The sequence below is a fragment of the Ambystoma mexicanum genome, chromosome 7q (genome assembly GCF_040938575.1).
Source record: "Ambystoma mexicanum isolate Mex_15411 chromosome 7q, UKY_AmexF1_1, whole genome shotgun sequence".
In the NCBI taxonomy this organism is placed as follows: Eukaryota; Metazoa; Chordata; class Amphibia; order Caudata; family Ambystomatidae; genus Ambystoma; species Ambystoma mexicanum.
Window position 1 is genome coordinate 556,007,328 of NC_090941.1, and position 15,647 is coordinate 556,022,974.

A 15,647-nucleotide genomic window follows, 5' to 3' on the forward strand; every position below is an offset into this window, starting at 1 on the left:
GTAGTCCCTGGGCGAGGGCACCGAATAGTGGAGTCCTTGGTTAAGTATAGTCGCTTTCTTGGGTCTGCCAATCTGGACAGAGCCAGGTCTTTGAGGTAGAGGAATGTGAGTGGTTGGCAGCCAGGGCTACTTTTAGTGTCTCCTCTAACTGTTGGCTGCCATAGAACATCAACTGATCCTGCTTTCCTTGTTGACATGAGCTTGTGTTTTCTCCCACTGAGCGCTCCTCCCCTTCAGATCAAGGACTCAAGTCTTTACCCAATACACAACTTTTCTGGGTTTGCACTCACTGTTGCTTTTCACCTCCTCCTAGAGTACTTCACTTCCCCTTTAGTTCCTTCACGAAACGTCCTCCTCCAACAAACCTCTCCTCCAACTTCTTCCACCTCCCTGATTTTTCACACACCTCCTTTCTACCGTTTTCCAACCTTCTCTGTCAATCTAAATTCCCCAACTTCCTCCTATGATGTAACTTCTCCAACCTCCTCCATCAGCTTGTTGACCTCCAACAACCTCTTGACTCTGCCAACCCGCTCTGATAATACTGCACCTGCTCCTTCAATTATCAATCTTCCTCAAATTCTCCAAACTCCTCATGTTCCACAACCTCCACTAATACCTTTACTACCTCCTCTTTAACTCTCCCAATCTCCCCCATAAATTATCCCCTACTATCCTTCTCTCCATTTCACCACCAGGGACCGTATGTCTCCAGCCCTGAAATCTCTCCACTGACTCCCGCTGACTGCAATGATCAAGTTCAATGCCCTCTGCATCGTCCACAAGGCTTTCTTGGGGAAGGGCCCCGCACTACATCCAACTCTCTCTTCCAAAATACCTCCTTCTTGAGCCCTTCACTCAGCTACCTCCAACTCTCTGAGGGTCAGACCCCTCTCCAGGCAGAGAGTTGGGGCAGACCTCTCCCCTCTGCAGGTGCTTCCCTCTGGAATGGCCTCTCTGTCCCTCTCAAACTTGAGCAAAACAAAAGAGGTGATTGCTGGAAGGTTTAGAATTAATCTTAACCTCTGGCACTGCTCTGGGCAACACTCCAGACCATCGTTCTTCACCTGCCAACCCATTACAAAAGGGGAAAAACCATGTGCAAATCAGGCTTGGTCCTACCCCAAAAGGGGCAGTCCTCCTCGAACTGCTAGGTCACATCCCTTCTGCACGAGACCACAAGCATCCCCAAACATGTTTCAGCCTTGTTGGGCCTCATCATTGAGAAGTAGCTTGGGTCTCTAAGCCCAGGAGACACGGGACCCACGTCTGGGCATAACCGTCCCACTCGGGGTGACTACAGCAAAAAAAAAGAGGTGATGGCTGGAATGTTTAGAATTAATCTTAACCTCTGGCATTGCTCTGGGCAACCCTCCAGACCATCATTCCTCACTTGCCAAGCCATTACAAAAGGGGAAAAACCATGGCTGCTCCCATTGGTGGCAATACCTGACTGATTTGTATATGACTGGACCCCTTTTGCAATGGCGCAGACGGGCTAAAAAACAGTGTTATGGAAGGTGGTGTGGAAGATTGCTCAGAGCATCACCAGTGCTTCAGATTAATTCAAAACCTTCCACCCATCACTTTTTTGGTTTTAGTTTGGTTTTAGTATGTCTCCCTATGTGTGAGAGGGTATGCCCAGACGTGGGTCCCTTGCTCGCTGAGCCATAGGGAACCAAGCTGCACCTCACTGGGGAGGCACAAAAAGACCAAAACATGTCTGGGGATGCTTGTTTTTAAGTCTGCCTCTAAAACCTAAGCTGGACCACCTGAAGTTCTGGAAGTAGCTCAAGACCTACCTTTTCTCTTCTGCTTTCTCTGCCCTCCCCGCACTTACCTACCTGTCTGCTGCGCCCACTGGTTGCTTCGCTACCCTCAGTCTTACTGGGTTCCAGGATCCTCCATGATCAGTCTCCCCTGCCCTGCCTCTGGGCCTCCTGCGCACATAGGGGCTGTAACTGTAACCTCTACGTTCCCCTGCCTACTTGTTGCTCTTACCTAGAGCCACGCTGCCCTGACTGCACATGCTCAGAGCAATGCTGCCCTGATTGCACTACCCCTGCCCCTGCACTTTGCGTTGTCGCATTTGCACAGTCTGAATGACAGAAGTCCTAGTAAGATTGTTTGTCTTGTTCCCCCATGTCTTCCCTACCTTGTCTTGCGTACAGGCACGTTATAAATGACACATGTCATATCATATCAATATTCCCCACACTGTCTGTACTCCTCCATCAACCCACAAACAAACTGGGTTTGAAGCTGCTTTTATAGTTGCCTGGCCTATCCTCTGGGCTGGTCTTCATGGCATCTGGCTCGAGCTGTCACTGCCGGCTAGGGCTCTGCTGTGACTGGATGCAGGTTCCTGCCTCTCATGGTCTGCTTGCAGCTCTCGCTCCCTGTCTGCTCTCTCCACCTGAAGCATATTTTGACTGTCTCCTATTTTCCCAGGTTGGTTGGTTTTTAGGTTCCCTGGGAGAGTGAGGGAGGCTGGACTATCTGTTTCCCCTTTTGCTATTGAGAGGCGCATGGGTGCAACTTCTTCCCACGTAAGGGTCATGGATATTGATCTCATGGGCTATCTTCCCCAGGGTATGAAACACCCTTCTGTGGGTTTGCCTGCTCTTCCCTCAAGCTCCCCTGTCCCTGTTATGGTGAGTGTAATCTTCGGGTGTGGATTTTCCTTCATGAAAACGGCGATTAGGGGAGATGTGGTCTTCATTTTCTAACTGAAGTGAAAATCATGGGTTACCTGGGATAGGGAAGTATTCCCTGGTATTATTGTAGCTTTCTGGGACTTTACTGGGCTCCCTATGATGTTTTGTTCAAGTAACCCTGGTTGCCTTATCTGATTCAGTCCAGGTTTTGACTTGGACCCAGAGGGGAATTCTGAGTGTGGTATTCTTTTCCCCATTCTTTCACCTACTGATCTGGCAATTTGGCAATGTGGTTCTTTTTGGTGGAGTGGTGGCTACTATGTGAGCCATGTGACAATCCCCTGCTATGAGGATGAGTTGCTGAGAGGTGCCCCAGCGAGTTTTAGGATCACAGTAATGTGATGAAGGCATGGCATCAACAGCAGATACAGAGACAATAGATGCAAGTTTAAAAAAAATATATTTTGTGTTTTAGTAAGGTTGGGAGGATTCCTAACTGGCCCTAACTCTAGAATGGGAGTAGTCTCGACCATTGAACCATTAACAAACAAGTCCAAGTCAGTCTAGTCAAAATAAAAAGGCTTATACCAAAAAAACCTAACTGTGACCTCCTTTTTAAATGCCAGACGTATAAAAGGAATATAAAAAGGAAAACTAGTGTCTCCAAAGAAATGTCAGAATGGCTTAGGTAACAACTTCCATCCCCATGTTCAGAAGCACAGGGTCTCGAGAGTTTCTTAAAAGGAGTTTCTTAAAAGGATAGGTGGGTGGCACATTTCTATCAATCTGCCATCCTTTAGCTTACTGGTACAATTCAACAGTTCAGGCTTGGGCTTCAAGCTTTTGACAGTTCAACAAATTCTTTAGGCTTCGTCCGCCTTGTCACAAATGCACAGTTCAATTCTTAACTTGTAATTTACCACTGTTCAACACAGGCTTCCCTCCACCGGGCCTCAAGCCTGTCTTCTCTCTTTGTGGGGGTTGCCTTCCCCAAAACAGTTCCATACAACTTTCACCTTACTTTACTTTCACTGTTGAAGACTTTCGCAACTGCAAGTCTTTTACACAGACCTCTGCATGTCCACTTCAACCTCTCTTCAACCAAATTAACAATTGTCATCAATTCTAAACACCAATGCTTCTTGGTACTTTTAGTTCCTTTCTTTCATTTGCCCTCTTGGTGTGCTTAAAGTTCATACTTTGCCCTCTTGGCGCATTAAAGTTCATATTCGGTATTCCATTCAATCAACTTTTATTAATGATTGCGGTTGCTTTCTTGCCTTCCCTTCAGCTTTATTACAACTTCAAACACTTTACAGAGACTTTCGAATGTGCGATTCCGCCTCACAAGACCACTCTGTTACTTTGTATACTCTCATTACAGTTCAGCGATTGTCTTTTCCATTACGCTTTTATCAGCACACGTGCAGCCTTCAACTCTTGATACAGTTTCACTTGCCTTTTACAAAACCAGGCCTTTGTTGCCTTTGATAACTCCCAGTCATATTAATTGGGTTTCTTTCTTAACCGCCTTTCATGTAGCAGTCAAGACCGTTACCAGGGCCTCCTCTGCTCCTCCCCAACTTCCTTGTTCACCAGGGAGGGCAGCAGGCCACCTTGAAACACTTTTGAAGGTAAATTATTTTGTCAGTCTTGGAATGCTTACGGCTTTCCGAAAGGATGGAATTCTCGCCTGGCTCTCTCTCGTTCTCCACAAATGCCGATCAGCCCCTTGGCCTTCCAACTTCGATAGCCTGATTTGAATCAGCCCTGGAAGACCTGCTCCTTCACGTAACCCAGCCTTGCTTAGAGTGTGCCTGTGCACGCCACCTTTTATCCTGACAGGGAGTGCTAACAAGTGGCAGGTGTGTGTAGTTAGGATTACGTGCCTGACTCTGCCTGATCTCATTAAAAGGATAGAGCTATTGCAAGTCATGAGAGGTAATCTTCCTGGTCTCATTCCTCATCTTCCTAGGCTCAGTAGTGTAGTCAGTGTGAAGTGGGGAGGAATTATGGAAGCTGTAGTTTCCCATAAATTAGGTAGGATAGGAGTTAGATGGGCAGTGGGAATAGGTGCTCCCACCCCACTCCCCGAGGACCTCCTACCCAGGTGATCCTCCCTCGCTTGTTTTCCCACAGGGTTGGGATCCAAAAACGATGGCCTTTCCCTGGCCACCTGAGTACAGGATCCCCGGGGACTAGGTTGTCAAACACCCTTTAGTTTTTCACAGTAAGGAAAAGTGTTTTGTTCAGAAGTTGAGAAATGTACATGAGTGTCATTTTGAAAAGTACCAAAGTGCATTGGGGTATGAGCTAATAAGTTCTTAACAGGCTTTCTGGTCCTTTTCTAGAACATGAATGTTCAGCTGAACTACATCATGGCCCTATAAAAACTAAGCAGCTAAGAAACTGCTTGTAGTAGCCTGCACCTTAAAATTCTTCAAAGAGCACCGTCTTCAGCTTTTTTTTAAAACCAGAGGGCATTTGATTCTTTTTTTGAGTAAAGCTTCAGAGTTCCACTTTTTAGGTCTGTGGCATGAAAAAGATCTGCTGCAAGCATTGGCTCTTTTCTTAGGGAGTGTCAGCAGCTATCTTGAGTTGGATCTTAACTGTCTTTTAGATTGATGACGAGTTCGACGATATGCGAGAATATTTTATTTTCATTTTCAAACATAGCCTTGTGGACCAAGCACATTGCCTTAAACACGATCTTCTTCTTGAACGGCATCCAATGCAAAGAGGACAGGCCAGTTGAAATATGCATATTGGCTGATTTTAAGAATGGGCCTGGCCCCACAGTGTTTTGAGCTCCCTGCAACTGCATCATGAGTGCCTCTAATGACTCAGGTTTGTGCTCTTTTCAAAGTATAAGCATGAGGAAACAAATGCATTCATTGCCATAACCTTATGAGTAAGAGATAAAAAAGGCAATAAATGCCAGCTGAAAGAAACAGGATTTCTAATTGAGAAGAAAACTCCTGGAGTCTGTGCCAATATTCAAATGTGGAAATGATGCTTTAATCATAGTTTCATCACACAAATTGCCCTTCCTGATAGCACCTGTTTCGGCTCAGCAGAGCCTTTTTCAAATCCGGGCTGAATCAGTTTTGCCAACAATATAATACCCACAAGTAAATACAAAGCCAAACCAACAAAATAGAAGTTAAATTAATCCAATCCATTCATGAATAACATTCATGCATGAAAAATGACAACGGTGCCATCATTGCCAAAAAGTGTCATTGTTGAAGACAGAGATAAAAAAAAGGTAGCAGGTGCCCCTCTCTCGAAAGAACACAGCATGATAACCTGTTCAGTGGTTATTAACCACTTTGAGAGTTCGCAGCCATCTGTTAACTCTACTAGTGGACGGGTTTAGGCTTTACACCGTCTTAGTCCAGTGAACTGTGACACTGCACTCACTCAAAAAGATTCTTTCTTTGACAACAATCAAATCTTTACCAATTGAAACAAGGTATCTTAATGAGTCGCCGGCCAGACCAGCTGTAAATAAAGCCATCCTTTTGAGACATTAGGATTTCTAATTGATTGCTTCCTCCCACAGAGTTCTTAAATATAGTTACTAGCTTCAGATCTTCGGAAATCTTTCAGCCACCAGGGGCTCATTGCGACTCCACGCTGGCTCTCATCTGTGCTATCAACTCCATGGCTCAAAAAGCGATGGCAAGCTCAGTATATATGGAGTCCAGGACCTCAGAACCTGATGGTTATCAATATCTCCCTTATCATGGGGGAGAATAACCAATTGCTGGCTTCTTTATTTTTTTCTACATATAACTTATAAAAAATACTTGGAGAGGCAGCACACGGAGGGGTATAAACCAGGAAGACTATTGGCATGGTTATATAAAAGCGAGACTCCCAGACAAACGATCAGAGAGATACAGGGAGAGGGAGGACTAATACTCGATACCCAAGGAGTTAATGGGGGGTTTCTCGAATTTTATAAGCAACTGTACAGCGACCCGGGGCGGGGAACGAGGAGGAAATAGCAGACATTTTGGAGGACATCGGCCTACCGAAAATAAGCTCAGAAGAACAAGGGAACTTAGAAGCTCCGATTACACTAGAAGAATTAGAGGCGGTGGTGGAGCAACTACCAACCAGCAAGACTCCAGGCACAGACGGCCTCCCTGGGGAATTCTATAAAACGTATAAAAAAGTCCTCCCCCCGTTGTTATCCATGCTGAATGAAGCATACGAGGTGAGGACACTGCCGGAATCCCTCAGAGAAGCGATTATCATCCCACTCCTCAAACCTAATAAACCAGGCACGGACTACGGATCGTATAGACCATTATCAATGTTGAACCAAGACAGCAAAATCCTTACGGCCGTGCTGGCAAACAGGATGGAGGGAGTCATTGATAGTTTGATACACCCGACCAGACGGGATATGTTCCACACAGAAGTATATCCAATAACCTCAGAAGGCTATACCATGTCATAGCACAGTCCGAGGGGGCCTCAGGTGAGTTAGCTATAGTGTCATTGGATGCAGTCAAGGCCTTTGACTCAGTCAAATGGCCCCGGCTGTTGGCAACCCTGAAAGGAAATGGGATGGGATCAGGCTACTTGAAATGGGTGGAACTACTATATAGCTCACCGCTAGTTAGAGTCAGAACGGGAGCGTCCATTTCAGAAAGATGGCAACTTAGTAGAGGCACTAGGCAGGGATGCCCCTGGTCCCCGATGTTGTACATCCTAGCATTAGAACCTCTGGCGATATACCCGAGACAACAGTATGAGGAAGTAGGGATCTATACAAGGGGGGACCACACTTAATATCACTGTATGCAGATGATATGCTGCTATACCTGAGGTACCCAGAAGAAAACTTGCAATATATCCTTGAGGTACTGGAGCGATTCGCATCGCTATTGGGAATCGCGGTAAACCCCAAAAAGTCCTGTATATTCCCTCTAGGACGGTATAAAGGGGTCCCACACGACAAGCTACCAGTACTGCCAATACCCTGGGCAACAGAAACCTTTAGATACCTGGGAATCGACATCTATCACACAACAGAGGCAGAACATACAAATAACACTGAAAAAGCGCTAAGGAATGTTAATAGTATGAAGTTCCGGACTAAACTCCCCCTAGCCATGATGGGGAGGGGGGCACTACTGAAGATGGTGGTACTACCCAGATTACTGCACTTCTTCGGGAACATACCGTATACCATACCAAGGCGCTTCTTCGCTAAACTCCAGGGCATATGCAGTGAATTTCTATGGGCTAACACGAGAAACAGAATAGCAATGTGGAAATTGCAAAATACATACGACAAAGGGGCATTAATCTACCCAATTTTGAGATTTATTACTTGGCCAGCCAACTAAGATACGTAGCTGAATGGATAGCTGACGATTCTACAGCAGAGTCCAGGTTGCTGGGACATGAATGTGCCCCATACTTCCTGAAAGAATGGATCTGGCTTCCTAAACGTGAGATAGGAAGGAGCTCTGGTATGCTGGCACTGGGATGGTAAGTATGGGGTAAAATGTGTCAGTCCATAAACAATCCGACCCCATACTCCCCGCAAGTGCCGCTAATGACTGTTAGGCAGAAACCTGTGCAGTTCCCTCTGGGACCACTGCAAAAGATTTAGGACTACGGGTGTTTGGCAGTAAACCCACTTGGTACCAGTCTGTACCACACAGATTCACTTGGTAGCTGTGGCTGAGCAGTCAGACTTCCCTCAAGAAGAGTTAGGCAGTATGCAGAGTATTCACAATAGGTCAAAAGAACACAATAGAACAAGTAAACACTGACCAGAGCTTGGTGTAAAAGAGGTATAATTATTTATTTAAAACCACATCTAGAAAAACACACAGGCACTAATAGTAAGCAATCCAAAAACACGGTCACTAAAAGATATACACTCCCTTAAAAGAATATTAGACAAGTCTTAAGTAAAGCCCCACTTATTTTCAGACAGCGGTGAGCGCTTAACGCAGATGGCACTCTAATAATTTGTTTTAAAAAGGGAGAGAAAAGCAGGGTATAATTTGAAACAGGTCCCAACACTTTTACAAGAACACAACAAGAGAAGAAGGCAAAGTAAAACCGTGAAGTTAGAGTTCAGGAGGCTGGATCCACTTCAAGAGGATCAAACGAAATGTGTCCAAGGTCACACGGTTGCAGTGCACAAAAGTCTTGAAAAGGTTCAAAAAGGAGTTGGACCAAAGAAAGGGACCAGTTAGAAGGTCAAGGCGGCCAGCCCAGTCCAGAAGGTTAAGGGATTATTATTATCTTGTAGCAATCTTTAGAAAGGGAGGCCTGGCGGACACAGTACCTTAAAGTGGTGAGAATACTCCAGCGGGGGCAGTTGTTCCTGGCAGCAGATGCAAGTCGGTGCTTCGTCCGGGGGAAGAGAAGATCTCGTCGGGGAGGAAGACAGGAGTCCGCTGCACTGCCACGGAAGAAACCAGCCGCGGAGTTTCTCAGGTAAAAGGAGCAGTCCTTTAATTCGCGGTCCAGTGGTAAGTGGCTATCCGGTTGCCGGGGTGCTTGGCACGGGCAATTCGACCACAAGCCGGTCTGGGGTGCGAAGAGAAGAAGGTAAACTGGTTGTGCCCACCAGTCAGGGGAAGAAGCCTCTCCAGCCGGGAGATCTTCTCTGTCGTTGGGAAGTGGTGAGTCAGTTCCGCAGGGCTCCACCAGTGGTGTCGTCGTGGTAGGTCGGCTCAGCTTCTCCCTCGTCGGATTCACAGGTCCTGTGGCGACTTCTGAAGTTCCAGTCCCCAAAGCCCTGATTTTATGCAGCATACCCCCATTCACTCAGCCTAGCTGTCAATCAAACATGCTAAGTGGTGAGCCGGCCGGCTCACCACTTGGGCCAATCACACCAGAGTGCGACTTGAGTTACCAAGGTAACTCAGTCCAGGGTGCCTAAACCCCCTCCCCACACCCCCTGTGGTACCCAGACAGAGTGGCACCACTTTTGGAGGCTTCTGTGGAGAAGCCCGCCAAAAAGTGGAACAAAGGGCTCGACTTGGGTTGGAGTCACAGAAGAGAACACAAACGCCATTTTAGAATCGAGTCCTGGCAAAAAATACCAACCAGCAAATTAATATTAAATAAATAAACCGGCAGTATGTTCGAGGCTATGAGAATTAAATAATTAAAGTTGGTAGCCTCGAACAATGGGAAAATCCCATAGGGATATATTCGCGGTCGAATATAAAAAGTAGTATCCACTGCCACCAGCCAAAACTCGATCAGGGGGGACGGAGACGTGCCCTCTCGACTAACGGACCCCAGGGCAATCGAATTGCCCCGACCAGTATGTCCACAATATGATGGTTTGTACCGGTTTCTGTTAATAATTTGGGACTAGTAAAGCAAATGGTGACTTTACATGCCCGGGGAGACAGTAGTCAGTCCCAGGGTATGGAGTCTATGGTGGGGTGTCACTATGACACCCCTGTGTCACTGCACGGAGGGTGCTGTGTAACACACATAGTAAAAACACATGAGACCCTATGGAGTAAAGGACCCCATATCCCATAAAACACATTACTAGTCAAAGGAAAACCTGTAACGCTCACCTGATTCCCACGGAGGTGCGGGTCTTGGCAGGAAGGTGTCTGTGACTCGAAAAGTGATGTGCAGGACTCGATTGGCTTCTGGGGTCGAACCTCTTCGCACTGTGTGTCGAACTCGAAGAGTGAGGTTTCTGCAGGTGAAAGAATATGGGGGTTAATGGTCTAGGTTGTTGAATGTCCCTCTCTCTCTCTCTCTCTCTCCTCCCAGATTTTCTGTAGAGCCCCCCAGGTCAACGTGCTCACCTTAGATAGGTGAATGCTGGGCTCTCCATCTGCGTCTGGTGCAGGGTGCCGTTGCCAGTTCCTTCACTGGTGAAACATTGGCCTCTTGAATTCAGAGGATGGTTACCGTCGTTATCTGCACGAGCGGTGAGTTTCTGGACACCTTTTGTCTTTATAGTCTTTAAATGCGTGGCACGTTAATATTGAAGACTCTGTATAATGCTTTTCCCTTATGTATTGCAGGACTCCTGAGATGGAAGATGGAGTGAAGCGCCTGGAAATTCGTAAGTATGGCAAGCGCTCTAACTGTCTCTTTCCTTGCAGCTTAGTTCGTGTTAAAGAGACGCTGGAGTATTCGCAGGCGTTTTATTGCGACGAGCGTGATGGGCGTGAGTAAATACCTGCTTAATGTCTTTTTCTTTTGTCTTTCAGATGTTGGTTTGCAGCGCCGGAGTCAGCGGAATGCTAGTAAGTTTTAACTATACTTTGTCTTCACAGGCGACGATGCAGAATGAAGAAACCCGGAATTCACGGCGTGCCGGTAAGTATAACAAGGCTTTTGTCTTTGCAGGCGAAGGTGCAGCGTGAGACACGGCCGCTGCCGATGGATCAGGTGAGTAAGCACTGCGTGTAAAGTTTGTCTTGCTAACCTGTTGTTTCTTGTCTTTTGCAGGTGCTGATGTTGACTGGATACAGGAATGGTAAGTATAATTCTTGCAGGTTCAGGATCGAAAGAAGAAAGGCTGGAACAGACTCGGTGAGCGTTCTGCTGCAGATGCAGAATAACGCGAAGCACGTTTCATCTATCGGGTGTGGTTTAAATAGCCTTGGAGTGATGAGGCGTCTTCTTCCACGGCCCCGCCTAGGTAAGAAAAGAGTTCCAGTTTCCTGAAGAGTTCCAGTGCTGTATCCAGGGAGTGGAGCTGCCCCACCCAGGTAAGAAAGTAGTTCCTGTTCACAGAGGGCTTCTAAGTGGCTGGTAAGTAAGCAGCATGGTCTGCTGCAGGTAAGTCCACCCAAGCACTTTCACACCAATTATGAGCCCGGCGCTTCCAGTGCCGGGACCGATGGTTTTGATGAGCCTGGTGCCACCGGCGCCAGGACAGGGTCCAAAAGGTCCCAGTAGGGACCGGCTGGTGCCTAGGATTAGGGGCCTGCTTCCAAGGACGTTGGGCTGGTCCTGGCTCCTTGGAACCAGTGATCATGACAGCACCCCCCCTCAAGGCCCCTCCTAAGCGTGTCTTCTCCGGGGGTTTTGGCTTGTTGGGGTGATTCAGATGGAATTTCTTGACCAGACGAGGTGCGTGGACATATTCTGAGGGTTTCCAAGACCTCTCCTGGGGGCCGTATCCTTTCCAATCAACCAGATAATATAACTTAGATTTGGAGATTTTGGAGTCTAGGATGTTCTTCACTTCGAATTCAAGTTCTCCATCTACTAAAACCGGTTCTGGAAGTTCAGTCAATCGGGTTTCTGGTTGTACTGGTTTTAATAAGGAGACATGGAATACTGGATGTATTTTCATATGCGTAGGTAATTCCAATTTGACAGCCACCGGAGTAATTATGGCAGATATGAGATAGGGTCCAAGGTATCTCGGGATGAAGGTGCAGGGTCCTTTTAGAGGCAGGTGCTTAGTGGATAACCAGACCTGATCTCCTACAGCGTAGTGAGGGGCCTCTTTACGGTGTCGATCTGCTCCTTTTTTGAATTGAGCTTTAGCTCTTTGCAGATGGGCAGTGGCTTCCTTAAAAGCACGGGTGATCTCCGAGTGCAAGTGATCCACAGCAGGTGCTTCAAATTCTTGGGGAGGATCCAGGTTGGAGGTTCTAGGATGGTGTCCGTATAATAGGAAAAAAGGAGTCTTCCCGGTTCCAGAATGAGTCGAATTGTTGTAAGCGTATTCAGCGATCCAAAGAATATCCTTCCAGGGGTTTTCAGTTTGTTGGAGCATGCAACGTAGATATGGTTCTAGTGTCTGATTTGTCCTTTCGGTTTGTCCGTCAGTTTGGGGATGGTGACTGGTCGAAAGTCTTACATCAATTTGGGCTAGACGACAGCAACTGCGCCAGAAGTGGGAGATGAATTGACTTCCCCTATCGGAGACTAAAACCGAGGGAAAACCGTGTAAGCGAACGATGTTTTCCAAGAATTCTCGGGCCAATACTGAGGCTGAGGGTAGACCCTTCAGGGGAATGAAGTGAGCCATCTTGGAGAATAGATCCACGACTACTAAAATGGTAGTATACCCCGAGCATGGAGGTAAGTCCGTGATAAAATCCATGGACAGGGTATGCCATGGACAGGGAGGGATGTCTAGTGGCTGTAATAGGCCGGCTGGTTTCTGTTTCTGACTTTTATTCTGGGCACACACACCGCAGGAGATTACAAAGTCTCTAATATCCTTTTTCCATGATGGCCACCAGAAATGTCTTTTAATCTTTTCCATGGTTTTGGTAATGCCAGGGTGCCCCTCCATTAGAGAGTCGTGATAACAGGAGATTACTTGTTTTTGTATTTTCTCACAGGGCAAGTGCAATCGTCCTCGGAAATATGGTAGGTCTTGATCCACTGAGAATTCTTTTCCCTTTAATTGCCAGTCCTGCAAATCGGCCGGAGTTAGGAGTGATTTAACCGTGGTCTTGATGTCTTCAAAAGATTGAGTGCTGACCAAACCCAAAATCCTTTGTTCTGGGATTATGGGTATTGGTTCTGGATTGGTCAAATGTTCATCTACTCCCATCCGGGAGAGGGCATCTGCTTTTCCGTTCTTACTGCCTGGTCGATAAGTAATTATAAAGTCAAATTCAGCCAGAAACAGAGCCCAGCAAAGCTGTCTGGAAGACTGAGCTTTGGCCGTCTTTAGATATTGTAAATTGCGGTGATCAGTCATTACGGTGACTGTGTGTCTGGCTCCTAAAAGATAATGCCGCCATGCTTTAAAGGCCGATCTGATAGCTAAAAGTTCCTTGTCTGTAATTGAATAGTTGATCTCGGGAGCCGAAAACTTGCGGGACCAAAAGGCTACAGGGTGTAACTGGTGTGTGACCGGATCGCTTTATGATAAAACTGCCCCCATAGCAAGACTAGAAGCATCCGTTTCCATGATGTCGGGGAGTTCTGGGCGAGGATGTTTTAGAACAGGTGCAGAAATGAATTTAGTTTTTAAGTCCTGAAAAGCTTGTTCTGCTTCAGAAGACCACTCAAAACGTTTGTTCTTTTTTAACAGAGCGGTGATGGGCTGGACTATCCGAGAAAATTCAGGAATAAATCTGCGGTAAAAGTTAGCGAAGCCTAACATGCTTTGAACTCCTTTTACTGAGGTTGGTGATGGCCACTTGATGATTGCATCAACTTTCTTTGAATCCATATGGACTCCGTTAGGTGACAATATGAATCCCAGGAACTCGACTTCAGTTACGTTGAAAACGCAGTTTTCAAGCTTAGCAAAAAGATTATGTTGACGCAATCTCTCGAGAACCTTTTTAACGTGTCTCTGGTGTTCCTCTTCGGATGATGAATAGACAAGGATGTCATCAATATAGACAACAACACACACGTCTATGAGTTCTCTAACGACATCGTTCATAAAATATTGGAAAGCGGCAGGAGCGTTAGAAAGTCCAAAGGGCATCACTTGATATTCGAATAGCCCGTACTTGGTGCGGAAGGCCGTTTTCCATTCATCGCCCTCTTTTATCCGTACCAAGTGGTAGGCTCCTCTGAGATCCAATTTTGTATATATACATGCGTCTTTGACTTGGTCCAGGGATCAAAGGTAACGGGTATCTGTTTTTAACGGTGATTTGATTCAGGGCGCGATAATCTATGCAAGTCATAAGGTCTCCTTCCTTTTTCGGAACGAAGAACAAAGCCGATGAAGCTGGAGATTTTGAAGGACGGATAAACCCGTTAGCTAGGTATTGGTCCAAATATTGTCTGAGGTGAAGATTCTCTGGCTCGGTGAGGGCATAAATCCTGCTGCAAGGAGGAGTTGTTCCGGGTATCAAATCTATTTGACAGTCGTAAGACCTATGAGGAGGCAGGGTGTTAGCTTGATCCTTCTGGAAGACGTCTTGGAATTCCTGGTATTCGGGAGGTAATTTGGGAACCTCCTCAGAAGAGATTGCCGCCAGTGAAACATCAGGCCTAGGATAACAAGTGGTAAAACATTCTGGAAACTGAACCGTCTTTGCTCGCCAATCGATCTGAGGATTGTGTTTCTCTAACCAAGGGATTCCCAGAATGATCTGGAACTGAGGAGCCTTGATCACATCAAACATGATTCTCTCCCGGTGTCCATCTTGACTCACTAGCGTCACTTCTTGGGTGGCATGCGTTACTGGTCCGGAGGCTATCTCCGTGCCATCCACAGTAGTAATGACGTCTTTTACAGCCTTAGGGACAAGGGGTAGATTCATCCTTGATACCATTTCACAGTCCACATAATTACCGATTGCTCCACTGTCGATGTAAGCTTCAATTGCATGCAAACGATCCGGACGTTCAGGACTAATGAGGACCATGGGTACCACGAAATGCGAGGTCACGGGACAGATCTTAACGCTCGGCAAGAGGACCTCTACTCTTGTCGGGCTAGGTCGTTTCCCTGCTCAGAATTTGTGGTACAGGTATCCGCGGCTCCTACAGCCTTCTTAGCTGGTTTCACTGGACAGTCCCGAAGAAAGTGTCCTGAGTTTCCGCAATAGAGGCATAATTGCAGCTGCCTTCTTCTTTCCCGCTCTTTCTGGGTTAAAGGTCCTTTCATGCCCCCTATTTGCATGGGTTCCAGGTGTCAGCTCCCCTAGTAGAGGTTTGTGGTTTAGAAAACACTCGGGTATCAAATTTGGAACGATCTGCCTTCCTGTTGTGTAGTCTGTGGTCCAATTGGACAACTAAGTCAATATAGTCTGAGCATTCTTGTGGAGGATTCACAACTTGAGCTAACACATCCTTGAGCTCTCCACGCAGGCCTCTGTAGAAAAGCGTTATTCTCTTATCCTCGGGCCATTGAGTTTCCACTATAAGTCTGTTGAATGAGGCTATATAAGTCAAGAGGTCCTGATTACCCTGTCGTAATGAAAGAAGTTCATTGTCCAAAGCCTGCCCTTGTGCATGTCTTGCGAACAGTTTCTCCATGCTGGACTGGAAGGCCTGGAAATCATGTAAAACCGGATCATCCTGGGTGACTAA

General features: G+C 46.6%; 1 protein-coding gene across 1 annotated transcript in view; it reads left to right on the plus strand.

Moving 5' to 3' along the window:
* VWA8 (von Willebrand factor A domain containing 8) overlaps positions 1-15,647 on the plus strand; it is a 3,012,337-nt gene that overhangs the window by 1,477,274 nt on the left and 1,519,416 nt on the right. The gene's annotated exons all lie outside the window — the stretch shown is intronic.